Raw genomic sequence first — 23,700 nt, 5'->3', positions numbered from 1 at the left:
CCATAAAATAAACTTTTAACTTAAGTTTCCCCCCCTTCCCTAGGCATAGCTTTTGGGGACACTTTTATGAACACTTTATTCACTTAAGTTATAAAGTTACTTTTTAAAACACTTAAGTGAAATCATAAAATATTATTCATCCAACATTAGAAAACTCACCAAGGCACTAAAATCGAAAACACTTCACTTTGAAGTTGAGAGGAAACAGAGGCTAAGACCAAATGCCCAAAATGGCACTTACTAAAAATAACATATGCTAAAAATAGAAACTCTGCTGGAAACTGAAATCACTTGCCTATGGGAACCCGGGAATAGGCTAATGGGAGGCCAAATTGAATAGGTGCAAGAAAGGAGCATTACATGATTCTTAAACTTCCTCACCTCCTAGTGCAAATTGAAGAGATTTGCTTCCTATATCTCTAAGTCATCGTTCTAAGACTAAGGGCTCTTCTCCTCTAGCATTAACAAATTTGACAGTTTTTTGTAGTCGAGCATCTAGTGTGAACACATCATGGAATGAGCAATGTAGTGTCAAATCATGTGCACTAAGGTTACACCATCATCTCCTACTTCTACAAAGTCCAAAGCTGCTTCAATAAAGCTTCCAATGATTTGGTTCACCAAGATCATCCTTGTTGTCCACAAGTTGTTCACTGACATTAGTACTTGACAGATCTTTTTGGCTTGCTTGTTAAGTCCCATGTTGTAGATCTAGAGGACACCATTGCGGACATTCGTCTCCTCTTTGATGACAATTCTCATGGAGTTGTATCTCATTCTCTAGATGCCATGAGGATGCATTCAAACCCTCCGATTACTTCTCCACTTACACATGCTTCTATTGTGGCACATCATGCAATTCTTGGATCCACACATTTGACTCTACCAAATTCACACCTTATGTAGGAGTGCTAGATTCTAATTGGCTCAAATCTCTTACTTGGATTGAAAGAGTGTCTATGTCAAGCCCTTACATGGTGGTTGACTTCTCTTATCAACATTTGTCACAATTTAGCAATAGCTTGGAGAAGCCTAAGCAATTTATGGAGAGTTTACAACCAACTTTGGCACCTATTCTACATCTATTTCCACATTGTTCTATGGTATCACCTTCTTCAATTGGCTAGGGACTCCTGATTAGACTATGACACCTTTCAACACCAACATGGCAACAAATGAGTAGCTTCCAAAGATCTACATCTTATGTATTTTTCATTCATATCCCTTCTTCAATGGTTAGATCTTTTGCATTCACCTTTGGGCTTGTTTCTTCCTAAGGAGAGAAATATTATTTAACAAGCATAGATCATCATTGTTTTTTAGCATTGTTCTATGGGGTGTCAATGAAGACAATGCAATTGCACCTATATCTACTTCTTTCTCTCACAAGCCATAGGGTCATCAGGCTAACCATACAATTATTCTTCTACTTTGCAAAGGCAAGTTGCACATATGCCAAGTTCTTCTTCAAGGGCCCATGCAGTAGAGGCTAGGGGGAAACGCAAGTTGAAAAGTTTAGCTGCTAACCCAATAACAGAATTCATGATGTCCCCAACTCAACCCATTTCCTTGAACTACCCAAGAGGGAGAAGACATAGTGCATTATTGGGTAAGTGTTGGAGTCTTTGGCTTGTAATCTATTGTATTCTTAAGTTGTCGGCATGTCTTTTTATGCAACTTAAGTGACTCCTAGCCCAAAGACTTAAGTTCTCCCTCTTTTTAAGTTTAATGACTTAAGAGAGATGCACTTTAAGTAATTGTATTAAGCATGTGCCAAAAAGATCAAGGGGGCGTGGGATTTCAAGGAGCCTATTGGCTCATTTTTTAGGATTTTATTTGGAGCATTGGATTAAGTTGGTAATGGATCAATGGTTGAGGTTAAATCATCCTTTTGGGGGCATTATATAACATTCTAGGGTTCTTTTGGAGCTCATTATGTTATCGATATTTTCTCTATTGTTGTTGCACTCTTTGGCTTAAGGTTTGAAACCCTTGAATATCCCTAGTTGCAGAGAGACATATGGGCTTCCCCTAGTTAAAAGGGTGTGTTTTAGTGGAAGGGCTTTGGTCTATGATGCCCTAGCACATCATTTTCAGAGCTACAATTCTTTATTAGGTTTGGAGGCCATTTTTGAAGGTGAGATACAAGCATCAGGTTCAGATTTGGACAATTTACAGCAAGATGTCCTCATATTACTAAGCATCATTCAAGATAGCAACAAAAAGGAAAAGTGGAAGGACCTAGCACTAGTTTTCAGGGAGTTATGGCAAGGGCAGCTAGGGTTTGATGACATTTCTGAGGTGTTTGTGTCTAAATATGCATACTATTAATCATCTTCATTTCAGAAAAAAAAAAAAATAATGTAAATCATTTTTTAAATTTCTGGGCAGATTTAAAGTGTCTTTCTGTAACTTTTCTATACTCAGAAATTTATTTAAATTAGCAGAAAAATCAGATCAATAATCTGAATTTCATATGAGTTTGTTGAAGAATTTCTTACATGCAAACAAAGTTTCAATTTTTTTGTGCCCAATTTTTGGAGATATTGTTGTTTTTTCCTCTATACCTATTTGGGGATATTGCAGAGTTATTAAATGTGCAATTGAAGGATGATATAGATGATGCCATTGACAAATTCCTCTTTGCCAATGGCATTCCATTCCATGTGGCTTGATCTCCTTATCATAAGACGATAAAGGCGATGGTAGCAAGGGGAGGACCATCATATGTGCCACTAGGGGAGACAAAATTGAAGACCACAATCTTGGATAAGAACTATTCCAAGATAAATGTGTTAATAGAGAAAATGAAGGAATGTTGGGTGCAAAGTGGTTGCAGTATAGTCATGGATGGGTGGACGAACATCCACTCATCAATGTCATGATTACATGTACAAAGGACCCATATTTTCTCAAGACAATTGATTGTTCAAGGCATCGCAAAGATGCTGATTTTCAGTTTTAGATCCTCAAGGATGTTATTGAGGAGGCTAGGCCACAAAATGTGGTCCAAGTAGTGACAAATGTGGCCCATTTGTGCAAAGCTGCAGGGAAATTGATTGAGGCAACTTATTGACATATTTGATGGACTCTTTGTTGTGTGCATGATATGAATAATGCACTCAAGGACATGGGAAAGATTGATTGGATCAAAGTAGTGGTCAATGACGCTAGAGATGTGCAAATGTTTATCTGCAACCACTTGCGCTCTTCAAGAGCTTCTCTAAGGAGTTATTGAAACCTATTAAGACTAGATATGCATCCTATTCCATTCTCCTGGAGAGAATGCTTGAGTTGCAAGAGGCATTGCAACTAATGGTTATGATAGTAGAATGGAATCAGTGGCCTGAATCCAAGACAAAGCAAGGGAGGAGGGTGAAGGATGTAGTGAAGAGTGATGTTTTTTGGGGTGATGAAAAATATATAGTCTCCACCATTACTCCAGTATTCCAAGTCATTAGTTATGGGGATGTCGATGTACCTAACCTCGGAGAGATCTATGAGTGCATTGATAGTATGCTTGACCAAATGAGGGTTGTCGTTTAAGAGGACCCCACATTAGCATTCTACAATGAGCACATTCTACCAATCATTCATCAGAGATAAGAGTAGCTCAACAATCCCTTGCACATGGCATTGAACCCCAAGTGGTACAAGCATAGGTCTGGTAGAGTTACACCCATACAAGATGTTGAGGCGAAGGCAGGGTTCACTAGGGCCATTGAAAATATATGTGATCTTGCAAAGCTACCATCATTCGTATTTAGTAGACAAAATTTGCCACATTTAGGGGTTATTCTAAGGCGGCCAAGATGGATATGGCAACTATGGCACAAGAGGACCCAATTTTGTGGTGGAATCGCCATGGACAAATTTCTTTGACTAAATAATTGTTATCTCAAGTTTCTAGTTCTACGACTTCTAAGAGGAACTAGTCTACTTATAGCTTCGACAACTCTCTTAAGAGGAAAAGACTTACCTCCAGGAGAGCAAAGAAGCTTGTGGTTGTACATAGTGCTTTGCATCTCATTGACAACAAGACGCTTTTGTACAAAGAGAGTCCAGCAGCACGGTGAGATGTAGAGCTAGAGGAGCCAGCAAAGGTTGATGAGGATGTTATAGTTACAAAGGTAGGGCTGGTTGGTATTAGTTTGGCAGAGCTTGACCCTACAAAGTCCAACGGTTTTAGTGATGAGAAGTTTGTGGATGATTAGAGGCCTCACTTCACTACATTTTGTTATTTTGACATCACTGTACTCCTTGTAATCATCTTTATGAAATCTTGAATATAATATAAATTTTGAATTTGACATTTTCATTGTTCAAACTTGAATATTAAATTGTTAATGTTAAATGTTCACTTCAAATTTTAGTAGTATTCAAGTACTTTATTATTTTACTAATTTGCTAGAGTTTCAATTGAAAATTCAAAATTGTAATTCTTCTACATCTTTTTATAATTATTTTCTCAAGTACAATATGTATATCAGCGCCACCCCCCACCCACCCCCATCGTCCCCAAACTTAGGTCCTTGCCCTTGGTCCCCCCATCCCCAAAACCCGTCTCCCTATCCCCCTGTCAAAAAACTCTGAGGAACTATGGTTTTTAGTGTCAAGCATCTACCATTGATACAAAGAAATACAATTTGGTGAGGGTCTGATAGTCCTCCTTGACCTTCTTTCTCTTTTGGGATGAAGTTTTTTGACAAGTTTTATCCTTCGCAATCGTTTGAAAGAGATCATTTTGTACATGGGCTTCTAACATGGCTAGATATTTGTCAAAACCCATCAGTCCTGCCCACCTAAGCCATGCCTATGGAGGCTGTTGCTGAATATTTATTTTCTTGCATCTAGTGTGTACCTAGGAGAAGCTTACTTAGATAGATATCTAATTAAATAATGTCATCTCCCTTGCATATAAATTAGAATCTAAGTAGAGAGGTAATATACATTTAATAAATAATGACCTTTGCGCATATCGGTGTTGAAATTGATCTTAGTAAACCTTTGCCAGGTGCTATAGTTATGTGTGCAAGCTCTTATTATTGGGTTCAATAGTTAGATTATGAGACTTTACCTTTTCGCTGCCGTCTGTGTCATGAGTATGGTCATTTACAGCGTAAGTGCCCTAGATATAAACCGGTGGTGCACCAACCTCAGCAGTTGGAACCGAGCCAAGATGGGGCTGAAAAAGGGAAAGCTGCTATGTCTGTCAAGGTTGGGGGAACTGATGGTTTTGTCCCAGTTAAGACAAAGAACAGGAACTAAGGACAGAAGAGGCCTCTACAGGAGAGACAGGAGGAGGATACCTTTAACAGATTTGAGACCCTGGATGACCTTTGCCATCAGGAAGTTAATCCGGGGTTAACCCCACTAGATCAAGGTGCGTTAGGGGGGTCTTCGGAAAGAGCAATTGAGGACCCTATCCAGGCCCTACTAGTGGTTGGAAGCCAGCAAATGGAGATGGATCAACCAGTAAGGGTTTAGTTGGGACTCACTTCTGGGGTTGAGGTGAATTTGGTTGAGGGGGAGGGATCTCCGATAGCTTTGAAATTGGAACCGACTAGGGCCAAAAGCAATAAGACCCCGGCTCATCTGGGTTTGCATCAGAAAGATATTAAGAAAAGTGCGTCAGAGAAGAGCTCAAAGGTTGGCAAAAAGAAGAATTTGGACAAGATCAAAAAGATGGGGGAGAATTTGGTTGAGTCAGGGCCGGTAAAGACTTTGGACTCTCACTTTTCCATCCTCCAAAATGATTGTGCTTTCTTGGAATATGAGGGGCTTGAACAACGGCCCCAAACAAAAAGTTGTTCGGGATCTGATTAGGAATCATTCGCCTAATGTTTTATTTTTGCAAGAAACTAAACTTACAGTGGAGAGTATGATGGGTCTGGTGCCGAAGCTGTGGACTCGAGGAGAGTGTCAATGTGTTGGGGCAGCGAGTTCCTCTGGAGGGGTGGCCTATCTTTGGAACACCTTAAGGTTTCGCCCTGTCTGGTGGGTTGCCTCTTGATCTTCGTTATCCGGGGTTATCTCTAGTCTCGAGACTGGAGAACTCATTTTGTTTTCTAACATCTATGCCCCTACTGATCTTCAGGGTAAGCAAAACTTATGGTCTCATATTTCCTGTATGCGAAGGCTTTCATCCTTGGATTATGGCAGGAGACTTCAATGCCATCCTAGAGCTGAGTGAAAAGAAGGGGGGGTGATGCGGTTGGAACCCTCTTCTTTCCTTTTTCAGGATAATATTTCCTTGTTGCAACTGGTTGACATTAAACCTGGTAATGGCTTGTTCACCTGGAACAATAGGAGGGTGGGAGAGTACTAGATTGCAGAGAGGTTGGATCATTTCCTAGTTTCTAATTTTTGGATAGGCGAGGGGTGGTCCACCAGTTCGAAGATCCTTGACTGGAGAGGGTCGGATCACTGGCCCATCAAGCTGGTTTCTTCTTCGGCTCGGGTAGCTCACTCACCTACATTCAAATTCCAACTTATGTGGCTTTGGGATCCTTCTTTGCAGGCTCTGGTAGCGGAGTGGTGGAGGAAAGGGAGGTCGGCCTTTGGCACTGCCATGTAGTCTTTTGCCAAGCAGCTGCAATTTGTTAAGTTTCAGCTCAAACAATGGAACCAACAAGGCTTCAAGAACATTTTTCATGCCAAAAAAGCTGCTCTAATTGTGTTGAATGGGATCACCAGCGAAATCAAAGAGCAAGGTTTGTCTGAGGACTTGCTCAAGGAGGAAGACAGGGCTGTCAAGGTGGTTGAGGAATGGGAGCTTAGGGAAGAAATTTACTAGAGGCAGAGAGCTCGTATTGATTGGCTGAAGGAGGGGGACAAGAACACTGCTTTCTTCTTCAACTCAGTGAAAGCTAGAAGGCATGGAAATTCCATCCCTGTTCTAGTTAATGACAGAGGCGAACAGTGCTTATCCTTGCAGGAGATATCTAGGGAGGCATCTCAGTTTTTTCGGTCCCTCTTCAGGGAGGACTCCTAGGGGGAAACAGGGGAGGAGAACCAGGTTCACGCTTGCATTCCTTCTCTTGTCACGGGGGAGATGAATGAGCAGCTTTTGTGTCCTATTTTGTTGGAAGAGCTGGAGAGGATTGTCTTTCACATGAGGAAAGGAAAAGCTCCTGGACCGGATGGGTTCCTAGTAGAATTCTTTCAAGAATTCTGGGATGTTGTCAAGCTGGATTTACTGGAGGTTGTGTAGGAGTCCCAGAGGAATAAGCAGATGCTTCGGGCGTTGAATGCGACTTTCATTGCTCTTATCTCCAAGTGTGAGGGGGCTGACCGGTTAGGCCAGTTCCGCCCCATCTCTCTCTGCAATGTGATTTATAAGATCATCTCTAAGCTGATAGCGGATAGATTTAAGAAGTGCCTGGGGAATGTTATCTCTGAGGAGCAGAGTGGGTTTGTGGAAGGGTGTCAAATTTTGGATGGGGTGGTCATTGCTACGGAGACCATTCATTCTATGGCAACCTCCAAGGAAAAAGCTATGTTTATCAAGCTGGATATGGCTAAGGAGTACAACAGAGTTCGGTGGTCCTTCCTTCAGACTATCCTCAAGGCGTTTGGTTTTGCTGATGAGTGGATTCAGTGGGTTATGAGCTGTGTTACGACTACTTCTTTCTCTATGCTCATCAATGGAGATCATACTGAGTTGTTTGGTGCGTCTAGGGGTCTCCGTCAGGGGGACCCCCTCTCCCCTTATTTATTCATTCTTCTGGTTGAGGGTCTGGGGAGGTTGATTAAGCATAAAGTGGGTCTGGGCATTATTCAAGGTTGGAGATGGGGTAATGACTTGCAACCGCAGTCTCATTTGCAGTTTGTGGATGACACGGCTCTTATGGGGCTTGCTAGGATCAGAGAAGCTAATAATTTGCGTATGGTCGTGGATGTTTATCTTGTAGCGTTAGGCCAACTGATCAACAAGGATAAATCTTTTATCTTGATTTTCAACACTCCTGAAGCTATTCAACGGAAGATTGCTCTTATCTTGAGATTCCAAGTTGGCTCCTTGCCTTTCATTTATTTGGGTATCCCTATCTCTCCTAGTAACCCTCCTAGGGAGTCTTGGCAGGGTATCTTGGATAAATTCCGCTCGAAAGTTGAACTGGACTCATAGATGGCTATCCTTTGCTGGGAGGGTTCAATTGATTCAATCAGTGGTTCAGGCTCTTCCGATCTATCATTGTATGCTTCATGTGGCTCCTAAGCGGTTCTTGAAGGGTCTGGATTCTTTGGCTAGGCAATTCTTATAGGCAGGCAATCTTTTCTCTTCAAAATGGAGTCTTGTCAATTGGGACTTGGTTTGTAGCCCAAAGCAGTCAGGGGGGCTTGGTTTAAGGCAGTCTATTCCTTTTGGGGAGGCTCTAGCGGCTAAATTGTACTGGAGGTGGTGTGTGGAGCAGGATCGGGGTTGGGCCAGGATTTTGGCCAACAAATATATGCAGAAGGTCCCGATGGAGGAAATCCCTAGATATCCGCTTGAGGGAAAGAGCTCATCGATCTGGTATACTCTCAAGAGGGGGGCTTCTCTGATTAAGGCAGGACTCTTTTGGATTTGCAGGAGGGGGGAAGAGGTCCTTTTCTGGAACGACTCTTGGGATGGCTATCCTCCCATTCTTGATCAGTTCCCTAACCTTGGGAATCTGTGCCAGAGGTTTTTGGAGGCTGGATGGTCAAGGGTGAGTGACTTTAAGGCTATGTATAGGTGTGGACATCTAGAGATGGAGAGGTGGAAGTCTCTTGATAAGTGGCCAGTTGCTGGGATGGAGGAAGAGTGTGAGGAGCTGCAGGACATTTTGGCAAGTAGACACTGTAGCTCCCTCAAGGGTAGGGATGGGCTGGCTTGGTCTCCCAATCCTAAGGGCGTGTTTACGATGGCTAATGGATATCAGGAATTGATGTACCGAAGACTTGAGGGAAGAGAGGTGAATTGGTGGAAACAGGTGTGGAGTAATGTGTCTTGGCCGAAGTGTGATTGCTTTGCTTGGACTTTGGCTTTGAATAGATGTCTAACCTGGGACAATATCCGCAAGAGGGGATTTCTAGGACCCTCTATCTGTGTTTTGTGTGGTAATAGGGAGGAAGATTCCTCACACTTGTTCTTCAGATGCCCCTACTCTCTGCTTATTTGGCATTATTGGTGGGGGGTGTGGAAGCATCCTTGTATCCACGCGGATTCTCTGGTGGAGTTCTGGAGCAGTTTGGGCAGACCTCCTATCTTGTCCTCCTTCCTTCAGACTGTCTGGTATATTGGGCCCATCTTCATTCTATGGCAAATATGGCTCGAGAGGAACAGGAGAATCTTTCGTGAGGTCAAATTGTTTGTTCAGCAAATTTGGAATAGGATCATTGCAATGATCCGGGAGACGGTGGAAGCGAAATGTGAGGTCAATTTTCCTTTGGGTAGAGATGAGACTGATATTGTGAGTAGGCTTGGTCTACAGGAGTCGTCTCCGGCCTCAGCTTGTGTCAGGAGAGGTAGACGGGCCATGAAGAAGGTGCAAAGGATGGGAAGGTGGATACCCCTTCAGGATGAGTTTATCAAGATTAACATTGATGGCTCATCTAGGGGTAACCCAGGCCCTGCTGGAGTTGGTGGGGTTGGCAGGAATAGCATGGGGGAGGTTGTTTTCCTCTTTTCGGTGCATAAAGGGTGGCAGCCTAATAACTTTATGGAGGGATTTGCGATTCTCTATGCCCTTGAACGTGGTTGGGAATTGGGACGAAGGAAGGTGATTTGTGAATCGGACTCACAAATTGTTGTTAACTTGTTGACGGAGCAGAAGGTGAGTGGGATTCAGTGGCAGTTGGTAGGGATTGTTCAGCAGATTCTCCAAATTAGTTCTTTAATGGAACAGGTCTCTTTCATCCACATCCCTCGTGAATGGAATAGAGCAATTGATTGTTTGGCCAAGTGAGCCTCGGAACACAGTAGTGATTGGAAAGTTGAAGGTTGGGAGCATCTCTCCGGGGATTATTGTCAGGACTTGCAGAAGATTTTTACTGAGGACATGGTTGAGTATGAAGTTGGATTATCTGAGGTTGGCTTGGTGGTTCTTTCCTGGAGCCTTGTAGCTCTGGGTCTCTATGTAATTCTTGTCTCTGATTTTCAATAAAGTTTTTACCCCTTTATTCAAAAAAACAATATGCATTTAATAAAGATAGTTGTATTTTCCTAGTTTGGTGAAAACTTGTACCATCTCCTTTATCCCACATTATTTGTACCATCACATCTCTTGGTGGCATCTACCATAAATGCTCACTCTTGAGTCTCCATCGATTGGCAATCCAATCCATTGTTTGTATTTTATCCTTTAATTTAGAATGGCAATCATATTATATTCTACAATCTTCAGTTGTCTATGTATTTTCACTATTGTAGCTTGTTCTTGTCATCAAAATTTTGGATTTATTTGCCCATTGGTAAATCTTACATAGTATGAGAGCAATCTTTGTCCCATTCCACAATATTACGCATATAGATGTAAGACTTTGGTCTCTAAGGATAAATTATTGTCCAGACTCCAAAGTAATGATTTTTGCTACACGTTCAATGATCAACCAATGACAAACAGACTTGAGCAACAGCAGAATAACCCATGCAATGCAATAAATTTCTGCAGTCACAGTTAATGGGGCTGGTATAGAAGAGTTTCTTGGTCAGCACAATTAAACAACAGTCTTTTGGGTCAAACAGACAAGATTTTTCCTTGTCCTAATGATGGATCATGGAGTGTGATAAAAAAAACCTTGGTGGAAACAGAACTTACACGGTTGATTCCAGAAGCATTTCAACCAACAGTATTTTAGGTCAACTAGCAGTTTAGTTCTCAATTAGAATAGTGGCGCCAATTAAATTTTACCACTCACTCTGCATCAAGGATGGAATCAAGGATGAATGGTGGCCGTTTCAAAAATCTTGGCTTACCCTTAGGTTCTTCTTTGATTTGAGTATTTTGTCTATGGTTTATCCAATTGAAATGTTCTTTACAAAAATATACTGTGTAATTAAACTAGGTTTTGGCGTTTCCTATCTCTCTACTGGGCTCATTATCGGAGAGGACTGACGCAAATGAGGTAATATGTTTTCCTACAAGGACAATGACCTTCTAGGTAGTTTGAGGCTTTTTAATGATTTTCAGAGTAAAGGTATTTTAGAACCTGGGTAGTAAAGGACTGCTATTAAGGGGGCTACTGATGACCATGGACATGTCTTCTATAGCATCAGACCTAAGTTGCCTGCCTTGTAATCATTACCGAAAAAATGCCATTAGAGTAAGAGGATCCGGATGCATTAAAATTCTAATGAAAAAAGTCCGAAATGATTTCATAACTTAACAACAGACCTGTATCGCCCATTGTTAGAGTTTAAATCAAGGAGATCGAGGATCACCAAAACTGACAAACCCAGGTTTGTAACATCAGCAATGTGGAGATAGGCATTTGAGAAAAAACTTACCTCTGCAATTTCTACAGCAGCTTCTTACCAAAGATCCAAATCGCCTGTACTAACAAAAGCAAAACGAGGGTTGGATTTATAGTTTTGCTTTCATTGGGATTCTACCTGTAATCATTAACATTAAACACATTAGACTTAACAGGAATTTTGAGATTACTGCCGATAGATAGATAAAGAATCTAAATCATCTAATAAAAGAGTTATGCGTTTCATTGCAACTGTTGTTAACTGTAGGTAGATCTTGCATTTTAACGAGACAAACAAACACCACACAAAAACCCATAATTGAAGAAGTTTCCCTCATTCCTCGTTGATTCTTACCAAGTTTATCGCCTCCTATTCACTCTGGAATATTAAGCAAAAACCCATCACATTGTTTTGGTTACATCGAATTCATTTGGTCACGGAAAAAAATCTTTAATATTCAGAAATTTGATTAAAGAGACGTGGATAAAGGTGGTAGAATAATTTGGTGGAATGGAAAAGTAAGGGCCTCCTCCTTGTCCGCCCTTTTGACTGCTTGGCTGTACTGATTGGGAGACCGGTTGGAATCAAATTTTGTTCCCTTAAATAGGGGATAGGATCTGAGGGTCGAACATTCTAATTAATGCCTCCAAAATTTTATGCCGATTTTTTTTTAAATGAATGTTCATGTCAAATTCTATTAAATTAAATTAAAGTACATATATACACAAAATTATTGAGGGACACAAGGTCACCCCATGGAGTTGCACAAACATAGTTTGGAAAGTTATTTTAGAGTCACACGAGTAGAGTCCATCAAGCTTGGAAAGTAGAATACCAAGTATACTAAATAACAGACATGAGGATAAAGCCTAGAAAACAAATAACTAATGGAAACAAGCTGCTTAAACGATAAGAACAATCCCAAAAATTGGCAAAGGGGCATCCTTGTCATTCGGTTTACCCCATACATTAGTGGGGTCTAGAGTGACGTTAGGCAAGGACCACCCCTCGTTAGCAGCAGCTTCTCCTTCCTCTTTATCTTTGTCATCACGAACAAGCAAAATCGCCAAAGTCGATTTGGGAAACCCCTTTGAAGAGTTAGGTCAGCCATCACCAACCACTAGAAGTCAGCCATCCACTACCACCACCATAAGTCGACCCTGCCCCTTCCCTCCCTTCCCCCTCCCCCCCCCCCCCCCCGAGCTCGAACTAGACGCAAAGCCTCCACACAAGAGAGGCAAAGTGCCACCAAGTAGATCCACTCCCACCACCAAATTTGTGACGAGGAGCCTACCAAGGGGTTTGAGAATGTCGAGTTAAAGAAGTGTGGCCATGTCGATGGCCACAAGAGGCAAAGTTGTTGGGAGTAACCCAAGCCACTATGCAAGGGGCATTGCCCCAATGCTCAAGAAGCTCCTAAAGATGACAAACCTCCAACACCACCTTGTTTGTCTACACTTGGATCTAAAGCATCACATTGTTGCAAATACACACTTGAGTAAAAAGCAAAGCATCAGTGGCAATAGAATCATGAGAAAACAAAATAACATTTATATCTTTCCATAGAGAAAAGATAATATCCACCCTGAAAGCATGTCGAGTTTAGGTATATTTGAAAGGGAAATGAGACCAATCCCCCAAAAGAGCCATGTGCCAGAAAAATGGCTTAGGCCAGAAGGAGCGAAAAAAGTCATGAATCTAACTCCACAAGTTTTGAGCATAGCGATAGAACCAATAGATGTGTTTGAAAGATTCTAGTTGACTGTAGAATGGATAGTGAGGGTCCATAACGGCCATATGTCGAAGGCGATAGCCCAAAGACAAGCCTTGGTAAAGAATACACCAGGAAAAGTGGGTGAGCTTAGGCTTAATGACAATAGGCCAAATATTATGAAATTGTCATTGCCAAAGAAAAAGAAGCAATTGCAAGTGTCACCAAAGATTCAAAGTAGACACCATGGGAAGATGTGAAAAGAGCCAACGGTAGCCCAGACGCGGCTTATAATTATAGAAGGTAGTGTCAGGAGAACAACGCCAATCTTTTCATCAAGGCTTCATAAAGTGAATGTCAATTTTGTGTAGCATATTCAGAGGTAGAGCTGACAAAACAATGTCAAATGTCTCTCAATTTGGCTAGGAAATCCAATACTAGATTTTCATATCTTCCCAAGAGCGAAGATTCATCGAGGCTTTACAAAACAAACTGTGGGGAGTGCAAATGCCTCACCCATGAAAACACAAGGCATGAGCCCAAGGCAGTTGGGCAACAAGAAGCCCCTAAATCTAAATGAGCGGAGACCACCAAAGATTATGCCAGTTGAAAGAAAGACCATCTCGAAAGCTAGAGCTGACCCACCAGAGCCAGGGCTTTGTAGCTTCCCAAGCATGCCAAATGCTTCTGGCCACAAAAGTTCCTTTGATGTGAACAACATCTTTCATCACCAAAAGGGTTTGAAAACCAATCCCCTTCTAGGCAAGTTGGTTGATAGGATAACTCAAATAAATGCAATGATTGAGAAGAATTTTCTAGGCTTCATTGCCATAAATGGCACAAATAATCCATTTTGCACAAAAGGCCATGCCCTATTTTAGGTAGAGAGGAGCCCAAGACCACCTAAGTCACACAGGAGACAACAAAACTCCAGACAACTCTTTGAAACCCTTATGGTCTTCAGAAAAGGCCCACAAGAAATCAATTTAAAACTTTTCCAACTTCAAACAAGAAGCTTTTGATGGAGTCCAACAAGAGGAGTAATAAACATGGGTTGTTGTAAGAATTTTAGAGCACACCCAAAACTTGGTAGCTAATGAAAGTGGTTTGGTAATCCAAAAGGAAAGCTTATTTTCTATTCTGGTAAGGTCCACTTTCCAAAGCTCCACTAGTGAAGCCTGGAAAGCAGAAGGAATGCCCAAAAATTGAAAGATTCCATTGTAACCTGTCCATTTCCACCCATACTGGAGCAACCAAGGTGGATCCTCAATCATATTAAAAAGTCACCGCACAACACCCAAGTGGAAGGCGACAATGAATCCACAATTCAACACCAGATAGTAGATCTTTCAACGATGTCACTGGGAGCATAAACATTAATGATATCCCAAGGGAATGATAATCAATTGATATGAGGATCCAAAAAAGTCACTAAGTAGGATTAAATCCATGATCAACCACATAAGATTGCCATTATGGCACAAGAAGGGTGACAACCCTTCCATACCCCGCCTTGTGATTGGAAGCAAAAACTAGGCCACCTAGCCAAATAACCCGACATGTAGTAGATAGCATGAAAGTAGAGATCTTAATTTCCTAAAGACATAACACATGAATACCAAAATAATTCAGTTGAGTATCCCGCACAAAATACTTCATGGTGAGGTTAGTGAGAGCTCAAACATTACATGGCCAAAAATTCACAATTCATAATCTTGTACATCATCCTCATCTGCAAGAGGGGAGAAATGATTTTGCAAGAAAACATAGGCTTTTAGCAAACCATAAAGCCCATTCTTTCGCTTTTCAGGAACAATATCGCCTTCCTTTGCATGCCTGGAAGAGTTGTGAGAGCAGCACAAGCTATGTGCCTGAGTCAAAAGTATTGAAGCCAACTGAGGTGTTCACACAAAAGTAGGACAAACAAAAGCCTTGGTGGCAATGGGAGTTGTAACCCCCTTCCCTTTCTCTTAAGGGTTTGAAACTAGCATTGATGGTTGCAACTACACAATAGTTGGTTCATTGGATTTGACATTGTTAGATGCGGTAGCTTTCCCCTTGTGGGTAATTGTGGTCCACTTTTCCTCTAGTTTTGAAACCTTTGGATCACATAGAGGGTCATAAACCTTAGGAGGTGACTTAGCCCTCGTAGTAGCCAAATGACAATCTTTAATTTTGTGATTTGATGATTGGCAACAGAAGTAAGTGTTGGGAAAATTTAGATAGACTATATGTTGGGTGTGGCATGATAGGTCTCTAATTTGTCCATCTTTTATCAGTTACATTGCAGACTTTAGTTAAGTTTTATGGTATAAGTGTTATGAACCTCAATCCTAGTATGACCTATTATGGTATTGAGACTTCGTTTAAGCACTTTTAATATGTTTAGTTAACAACTCTAATATAATGCATGTATGCTTATGAGTGTGCATGTTATGGATGGAAATGGTTAATTACTATGGTTTGTAATGTTGAATATATTAACCTGTTATGTAACACTTTCTCCTGGCCCAAAAACTATTGTTCCTATAGCCAAGCACTGTGTCAGCTCCTACAACCATGGACAAAATCAACATTGAGCTGGTTAAAAGCAGTTTTAGGTGGATCAAGCTATCTAAGGGCAACACTCACATATGAACATCCTTAATTACGACTTGAACTACTTGAGCACGCATTATTAAGTAGTCTATTGAGTTGATTCAAGTGGATAATTATGTTTTAAATGGTTGTTAGAAATTGCAGTCCTAATAGGACTCTTTTAAGTTTATGGTTCCTTTATTCAATTAATAAATCTCTCCCTAGATTTGGAGATCGAGTTTTAGTTGGTTAGAGAATTAGTCATAGGATTAATGTTATAAATAAGCTTAGGTTCGACCTGAAAAGGTTAATGATTTTGTGAGTATGTTAGCAGTTATATTTTGAAGCAAGTATGTAAATCTTAATGAATAAAATACAATGCATTTCTAAACCAACCGTGCAATCTTGTGAATTCATTGTGAATACTTAACCAAGGGGGCCCACTTGAGGTAAAGTTACTCTTAGTATTAGCTTAGTTTAGCTAGTTTTGTTTCAAGTGTTTAGCACCAAAGTAGTTTTCCCGAATTTCAGTAGAATAATAGTTCCATTATTCACTGTTCCTACAACAACCATAATTGAGATAAAATAGATAGTTTGAAAGTAATGAATAATTAATGTTTGCTCAATAGTAGTTGATTTGATTATTGTCTTGTTGCCTCAAATTAAGATGTTGTAGTATAACATTTTGTTTACATTGCAAATGTTCATTTCTTGATATTTTTATTTCAGCAATAGTTATTTTTAGCAGTTGTTTTGTAGCTCTTTCTTTTACTGCAATCTTTACAATTTACGCAGGATAGTGACCTTAAATAGGTTTGTAATGCACATATAGTGCTGCACCATTTCAAGTTATACGACCTATGGTTGACAAGTAAATGTATTCCTTTAAACCATGAAGGACTGCTTGACATGGACAAATATCCCTAAATTGTGAAATTATGTTATAATCTCAATTGAAATTATAAGGCTTGACATTTTTGGCATCATTGTTGGGGATGGCGTCAAGCTATGAAATTATTTGGGTTGTCTAGTTTATTTTTATGCTTTATTAGAAATAAGAATTTTTGTTTTCAGGAAGTAAGACTTTTAGATTCTAAACAACCCACCATAATATTTATTAACCATTTACACGTGCATTAGAACAATGGATTATATCTTGCATGCATAGGAGGGACTCTCATGAAAGATTCTTTCCCAATACTGATATCCAAACCATTCGAACAACTCCAATAGAAATTGAATACTACTCACCTCCATCATGACCAACCTCTCAAGCCCCTTCTAATTCATCCCAAAATTCCACTCCACATAATTCTCCACCTCTAGATTTAGATTTAGAATGGGTGATACAGATTGCCATGCTGACCAAGATGAAGAGACTCCAAATTTCCATTTCCCCATTGTCAAATAAGAGAGGAATATTGCTCTTAAGAACACATAACCTTCAACCCTTCCCAACTTCCATGGGCTTATTACTAAGAACCTATACACCTTCCTCATTGAGTTTGATGTCATATGGTATAGTTAAGACTACACTATAGATAACCATAGGTTAAAATTGTTCCCTGGACTCTGCCTTGAGATAGTTCACGAGTTGGGGGAGAGATGCAATGGTTGACTGGGATAGTATGAAAACAACGTTCTTGAATAAGTATAAATATTATTGCAGAGGAGGAGGCTTGTGTGGAGATGATATATTTCGAATGATTCAAAAGGAGGATGAACCATTAGAATACTATCTTGAATGTTTCATGTTTAGCCTACAAAAATCTAGGCATAAAAATCTACACGAACACTCTCAAGCATGTTTTTATTTCGTGAAATTGATGAAGACTATTTGGATGCCTTAAACTTAATGGCAGGAGGACATGTCACTCAAGCTACTTGGGATGATATGTGCAGGCTTGCAAGAAATTATTATAGGTCAACTATGAAGAAGACAACAAGCATACGAGGACTAACATCTAGGTCTACTACAAGAGTTTCATGGATGAAAATCAATAACCTACTTTCAAATATGAATTAGGATATTATCAATCACATGGCTACTCATATGGATGCATTACAAGAAAGAAAGAAGCAGGAGGAAGCAAATGTTGTTCTAGCTAAATATTGCCCCCATTGTCGCTATAAGAAAAAAAGATTGCAGATGTAAATGAGTTACAAACATAGAGGACATGACTGATCTCAAGACCTTTGAAGATGAAGATGGTCAGGTGTTCTACCTTGCCCAATGAAAACCATGGAAATAAAGGCCAAGTATGCCTCCAGATCCCTTGTCCTACAATACCTCTTACAGCAATTTGGATTAATGGCAAAACTAACTTGCTCTAGTTGGTTGGCAATCTTTTCAATCTTAGAATGGGTACCTAACTTGATAGATGCCTCAATCAAATTGGTAGCAATAACCATGGAGAGGCAACTAACCGTGGAATAATCCTAATGCTAGATATATGTAACAGTTGTTAGCCCCACCTACACAACTTGCCATTATGCCTAATCTTGTCAGTTATACTTCACAACTTTCGAAACCCACTCAATTGCTAGCACAACCTGCACCTAACCCAAATAATCATCTAGTATAGTAGGTATACACTAATGATGCCCAATGATTTCCTACTTATGTGCTAGATATTAATAATGTCCACCTTCACTCTAGAAAGACCCTTGTTGCACTTACCCAACTTATAATTACAAAGGTACCATCATGTCATTCTTCAACTGATGTTTACCCTCCATTGAGTAGCCAATCTTCACTTCCTGAGTCAGAATTGAACAAAGGTGTTTCACTACCATTTCTAGAAAGACTTAATGTGCAAAAACCAAAGTGGGTAAAAGCACAAAATTGTGTCATGTTTCAAGCCAACTTATTAGCACAAGTGAATTTAAGTTATTCTAACTAAAAATTAATTTTAGTCAAACATATGGTCTACAAAGATTCATTATAGCTAAGTTATATATGGGCCACAACCTTTCCAATTGGAAATGTCTACTAAATGTATATTTTATACCACTTTGGGTCTAATTACCAAAAAAATAAAAAATAAAAAACTCGATGTTTCAACAACTCCTACTCTTATACATAATATTTTTTTTGAAACGTAAAAAAACCCTTTTATAGATCTATAAGTGAATTTTCCAAAATATATATCTTTAAATATTTTAATTATATTTAATATTTAATATTTTGTTTTTATTGAAAGTAGGTCATCAACACTAAAATATAAGGTTGATTATCGTGTCAAGGAAAAATACTAAAATTTATTTATAACTTTTGAAAAAATATGATGCAGTAGAGAAAAGAATCTATGTCAAGATGATATAATTCTTTTCTAATTTGGATAAATAATTTTAAAAAAAAAGTGGCGACAATTAGAAAGAGTTATATTTTAGCACACAACTTTTCAAATTTATTGAAAATAATATATTTATAAAAACTAGTAAAAAATATATCCATGCACTAAAGTTTCAAGTTATCAATATACACAAAAAAATTGAAGAAAAAAGAGAAAATTAATTAAATAAAGTGTGGCGGCTTGTGTAACTTCAATTTTAGCATTTTATCAGCAACTAAATTATAGTGTTTACTTTATAAAAAACTACATTCAAATAGTTTTATAAATTTTTGTTAAAATCACAGACATAAAATAGACAAAAGGATGTAAATTTTTTTAGTTTACATCATTTCAAAATTTAAAACATATATTTCACTATCTATTGATTTAATTTAAAAAATTGAATCAACATTAACCATTTCCTTTATAAAAGTGTTACACAACTTTGTGCTTCTACTCGAGTTTGAACCAACATTTGACTTCTTGGGCCAATTAAACAATGTTAATATCAAGATACCATTGTTTCAAAAAATTAATGATGTCCCTATCTATAATAAGACTATTAAGGAGCTATGCATTAAAAAGTTAGGTACAAAAAGGAAGTACCCATCGATTGTTCATGTGGTGGGTCAACTGGGAAGCATCATGTTGGGAAAAGTCATTGTTCCCAAATATACCGACCTTGGGAGCCATGTGGTAAATGTTACAATCAATGGGATTCTCATTCCAAACACTCTCATTAACCTAGGATCCACCATCAATGTGATGACCCAAGAGACCATGCAAAATTTGCAACTACCCAATCTAAGGCCTACACCTACTATCCTACAACTTGTTGATAGTTCCATAGTTAAGCCATAGGAGATGGTCAAAGACTTGGTAATAACACTTGAATACTAGGAATATCCTACAGATTTCATTGTCCTACAACCAAAATCTAACCATGGGGGGTATCTGCTCATTCTAGGGAGACCATGGCTTGTAATAGTAGATGCTTTCACAAGATGTATATTAGGGGAAATGATAATTTCAAATGTGAATGTTACAAAAAGAAATGTTTTTATATCTCTCAACCCAACCTCACCAAGATAGTGATCAAGCCATTTGGCCAGACCTTGGAGACAAGGAATTAGATAGTCTAGAAACACTTATGATGATAGAAAGGGTTCCTATGTTGCAAGGACAAGATGATGATACGATCATAGATCATGTATTCCAATATGATTATAGTAGACACGAAGAAGCATTGTCATGTTTGGCATGCACTTCTTGTCCTCTATATTCCTTGTTACTTGCAACCTCATCTAAAAGCTACTTGTCAATTGCACAACTACTTCACCAGTTGTTGCCACACATTGAGGATTCTAGGATAACATTTTTAAATACAACCTCAATGAACCTCCTTACTATTTAGGTAGAAATTACTCATGGAAAGCACCTTAATATCAACAATAAAATCAACAATAGCAGACATAGTTAGTCTCCTTGCTACAAGAACATATGGATGCTTTTGCTTGGGATTATAGTGATATGAAGGGACTAGATCCAAACCTTTGTACTCGTAGGATTTACATAAAAGAATATTGTAGGCCAATCAAACAACCCCAAAGGAGAACGAATCCAACAATTAAGGAGATAGGAGGTAAGACTGCATTGCAAAAGTTGTTGAATATAGGATTCACATATTCTCTTTGACAGTTAGTGGGTCACACCACTTGTTATAGTTCCAAAGAAAGGGAGCAAATAGAGAGTTTGTGTAGACTACAAAGAACTCAACTTTGCAACAAGGAAGGATCACTTTCCTCTTCCATTCATTGATAAGGTTCTGGACTCTTTAGCAAGAAATAAATATTTTTCATTTATGGATAGTGGTTATAACCAAATCCGAATAGCATTAAAAGATTAGGACAAAACAACATTCACTTATCCTCGGGGCACCTATGCATATGTTGTTGTACCTTTTGACATTTGCAACACACCTGCAACATTCTAGAGAGTAGTTATTAGCATTTTCTCAGATCTCGCACATGATTGTATGGAGGTGTATATGGATGACTTCACTACTTGTGGTGATAGTTATGAGGAAGCCTTGTCTAATTTGACTAAGGTGCTTTAAAGATGTAAGGATCACAACCTCTCATTAAGTAAGGAGAAATGATACACGGTGATGCAAGGAGTGGTGCTTGGTCACCATGTTTCCTAGAAGGTTATAAAAGTTGACCTTATGAAAATAGAGGTCATTAAAAAATTGTTAATACCCTCCAAGCAAAAAGATGTCAGAAGATTTCTCACCCATGCAGGTTGTTATAGAAGGTTCATTAAATATTTTAGCAAAATTGCATCCCCACTATATGTTTTGTTGACTAAAAGATGCTAAATTTGAATGGACTAACACTTGTCAACAAGATTTTCAAAAATTAAAGGATGTCTTAATAGAGGCCCTGTTCTTAGAGGACTGAATTGGAGCTTACCATTTCATATTCATATGGATGCATCAAATCATGCAGTTGGAGCAATGTTGGGACAAAAAGAAGGGATAATAGAATATGCAATCTATTAGGTTAGCAAGAACCTGCAAGCAACTGAATTCAATTACACTATTACTAAAAAGGAAACATTAGCAGTTATCTATGTCATCAACAAGTTCAGACACTACATTATAGGATATCAAGTTTTTGTCCATACAAATCATGCAACAATTTGGTATTTGATGAACAAACCAATTGTAATAGGCTAGTTGGTGAGATGGCTACTTTTGTTGTAGGAGTTTGACATCACAATAGTTGATAAACCTGGAAAAGCAAATGCAGTTGTAGATTTCTTGTCTAGAATCACAAATCCAGGTTCAAATCCACTCATTGATGATTCTTTTCTTGATGAGCATTTATTTTCCCTTCAAACTCACGACCCTTGGTATGTAGACATTGCCAACTATTTGGTCTCTAGTAAGACGTCTTCTTATTTTTCTCCTAGAGAAAGACACCAACTAGTGGACAAATTTTTTCTTATTCATGGATTGCAAGCTACCTCTTTTACATTAGACCAAACAATGTTATGAGACATTGCCTCAAAGAAGATGAAATACATGATTTTCTTCATGCATGTCATGATGATCCTCGAGGAGGTCATTTTGCAGCAAAAAGAGCAACTCTCAAAATCCTCAACACTAGTTACTATTGCCCTTCTATTCATAAATATTCAAGTAAGTATACTAGATAGTATGATAGGTACCAACAAATATGCAAGCACACCAAATAAGATGAAATGCCTTTGCAACCACAAATGGTTTTGGCACCCTTTAATAAATGGGGTTTGGACTTTATAGGGTCAATTAACCCACCATCCAACATTAAGGAATATATCTTGGTATGCACATACTACCTAACTAAGTGGGTGGAGGTGAGAGCAATGAAGCATGCAAATGACAATAAAGTTGTACAATCATTGCATGAAGAAATCTTTACAAGGTATGGAGTTCCTAGAGAGCTTGTCATAGATCAAGGTCCTCAATGTACATCCACACTAATAGTATCCCTTACGAATGAGTGCAAGTCGAGGCATTAGAAGGGTAATCCATATCACCCTCAAACAAATAAAGAACTCAAGGCAATCCTTACCAAAACAATGTCAATTCTTAAGAAAGATTGGGCCTTTAGATTACAAGAAGTAGTATGGTCTTACACGACCATATGAAAAACTACTATAGGATTTACACCATTTGAATTGATGTGTGGAGTCAAGGTTGTTATACCCATTTAATTTGAACATAAGTCATTAAGAACAACCATCTAGCTTGGCATTTAATCTGAGAGCATAGGAGAGAATTGGACACCTCAATACACGATGAATATAGAAAAGAAGCACTGCAAAGAATGTAATTAGTGCAAACATAGAGGGTTAAATGACATTACCGATTCATCAAAACAAAGAAATTCGAACAGGGAGACAAGGCATTGTTATATGAATCACACTTTAAGAATCATCTGAACAAACTACAAACTCGATGGTTGGGTCCTTATGAAATTGCTAAAGTCTTTCCTAATGGTGTTGTATAGTTATAGACCATTGAACTATTGGTCAACGATCATCGTCTCAGATTGTATCACAAGCCACTCAACGAGGAAGAATTGTTTATGTTTATTTCATTGATGTTTTATATCACACTTAGTGATCCATCATCAGAAAGAAGAATACTAGACAGATGGGTTGTGTAAATAACTTTATAAAGGTTATAGAAATGAATTAATTAAGAAATAAGCAGATTTAGAGAAATTAAAAAGTAAATTAAAAGAAGTGGTAGTTTTTGGAAGATAAAGTAAGAACATGCCCTAATAAAAAAAAAGAAAAATAGTTAAATAAAGATAAGAAAAAGAAAAAGTAAGAAGGACAAACCCATCATTTGTTTGATTAAAGTTAACAAGCAAAAGAAAAGGACAAGAAACAAGAAACAAAGAAAACCAATAACTAGTTAAATTTAAAATATATCAATTAGAACAAGAAAAATAAAAAAATTAAAATAGAATCAAACAATCAAAGAAAAAGTAAAAGGAAAAAAACAAACAAATTGATAAAATATATATTCAATGAAATTTTAAAACTATTTAAAATTTAATAAAGTAACAAAAAAAAATAAAAAATAC

At 38.6% G+C, this 23,700-nt stretch overlaps 1 protein-coding gene across 3 annotated transcripts in view; it reads right to left on the bottom strand.

Moving 5' to 3' along the window:
- Nucleotides 1-12,014, bottom strand: part of LOC131029665 (phosphopantetheine adenylyltransferase) — a 62,314-nt gene extending 50,300 nt beyond the window's left edge. For 2 of the 3 annotated variants that reach the window (XM_057960262.2, XM_057960257.2), the window contains exons 1-2: nucleotides 11,792-12,014; nucleotides 11,471-11,575 (exon numbers count right to left, since the gene is read on the bottom strand). The gene's annotated coding sequence lies outside the window, so the exon portion shown is untranslated. The remainder of the gene's footprint in view (nucleotides 1-11,470; nucleotides 11,576-11,791) is intronic. The other variant, XM_057960265.2, reaches the window with a different exon arrangement.
- Between the last annotated feature and the right edge of the window lie 11,686 nt (nucleotides 12,015-23,700).

The sequence above is a fragment of the Cryptomeria japonica genome, chromosome 10, assembly GCF_030272615.1.
Source record: "Cryptomeria japonica chromosome 10, Sugi_1.0, whole genome shotgun sequence".
Lineage (NCBI taxonomy): Eukaryota > Viridiplantae > Streptophyta > Pinopsida > Cupressales > Cupressaceae > Cryptomeria > Cryptomeria japonica.
This window is presented reverse-complemented; position numbering and strand designations above follow the sequence as displayed.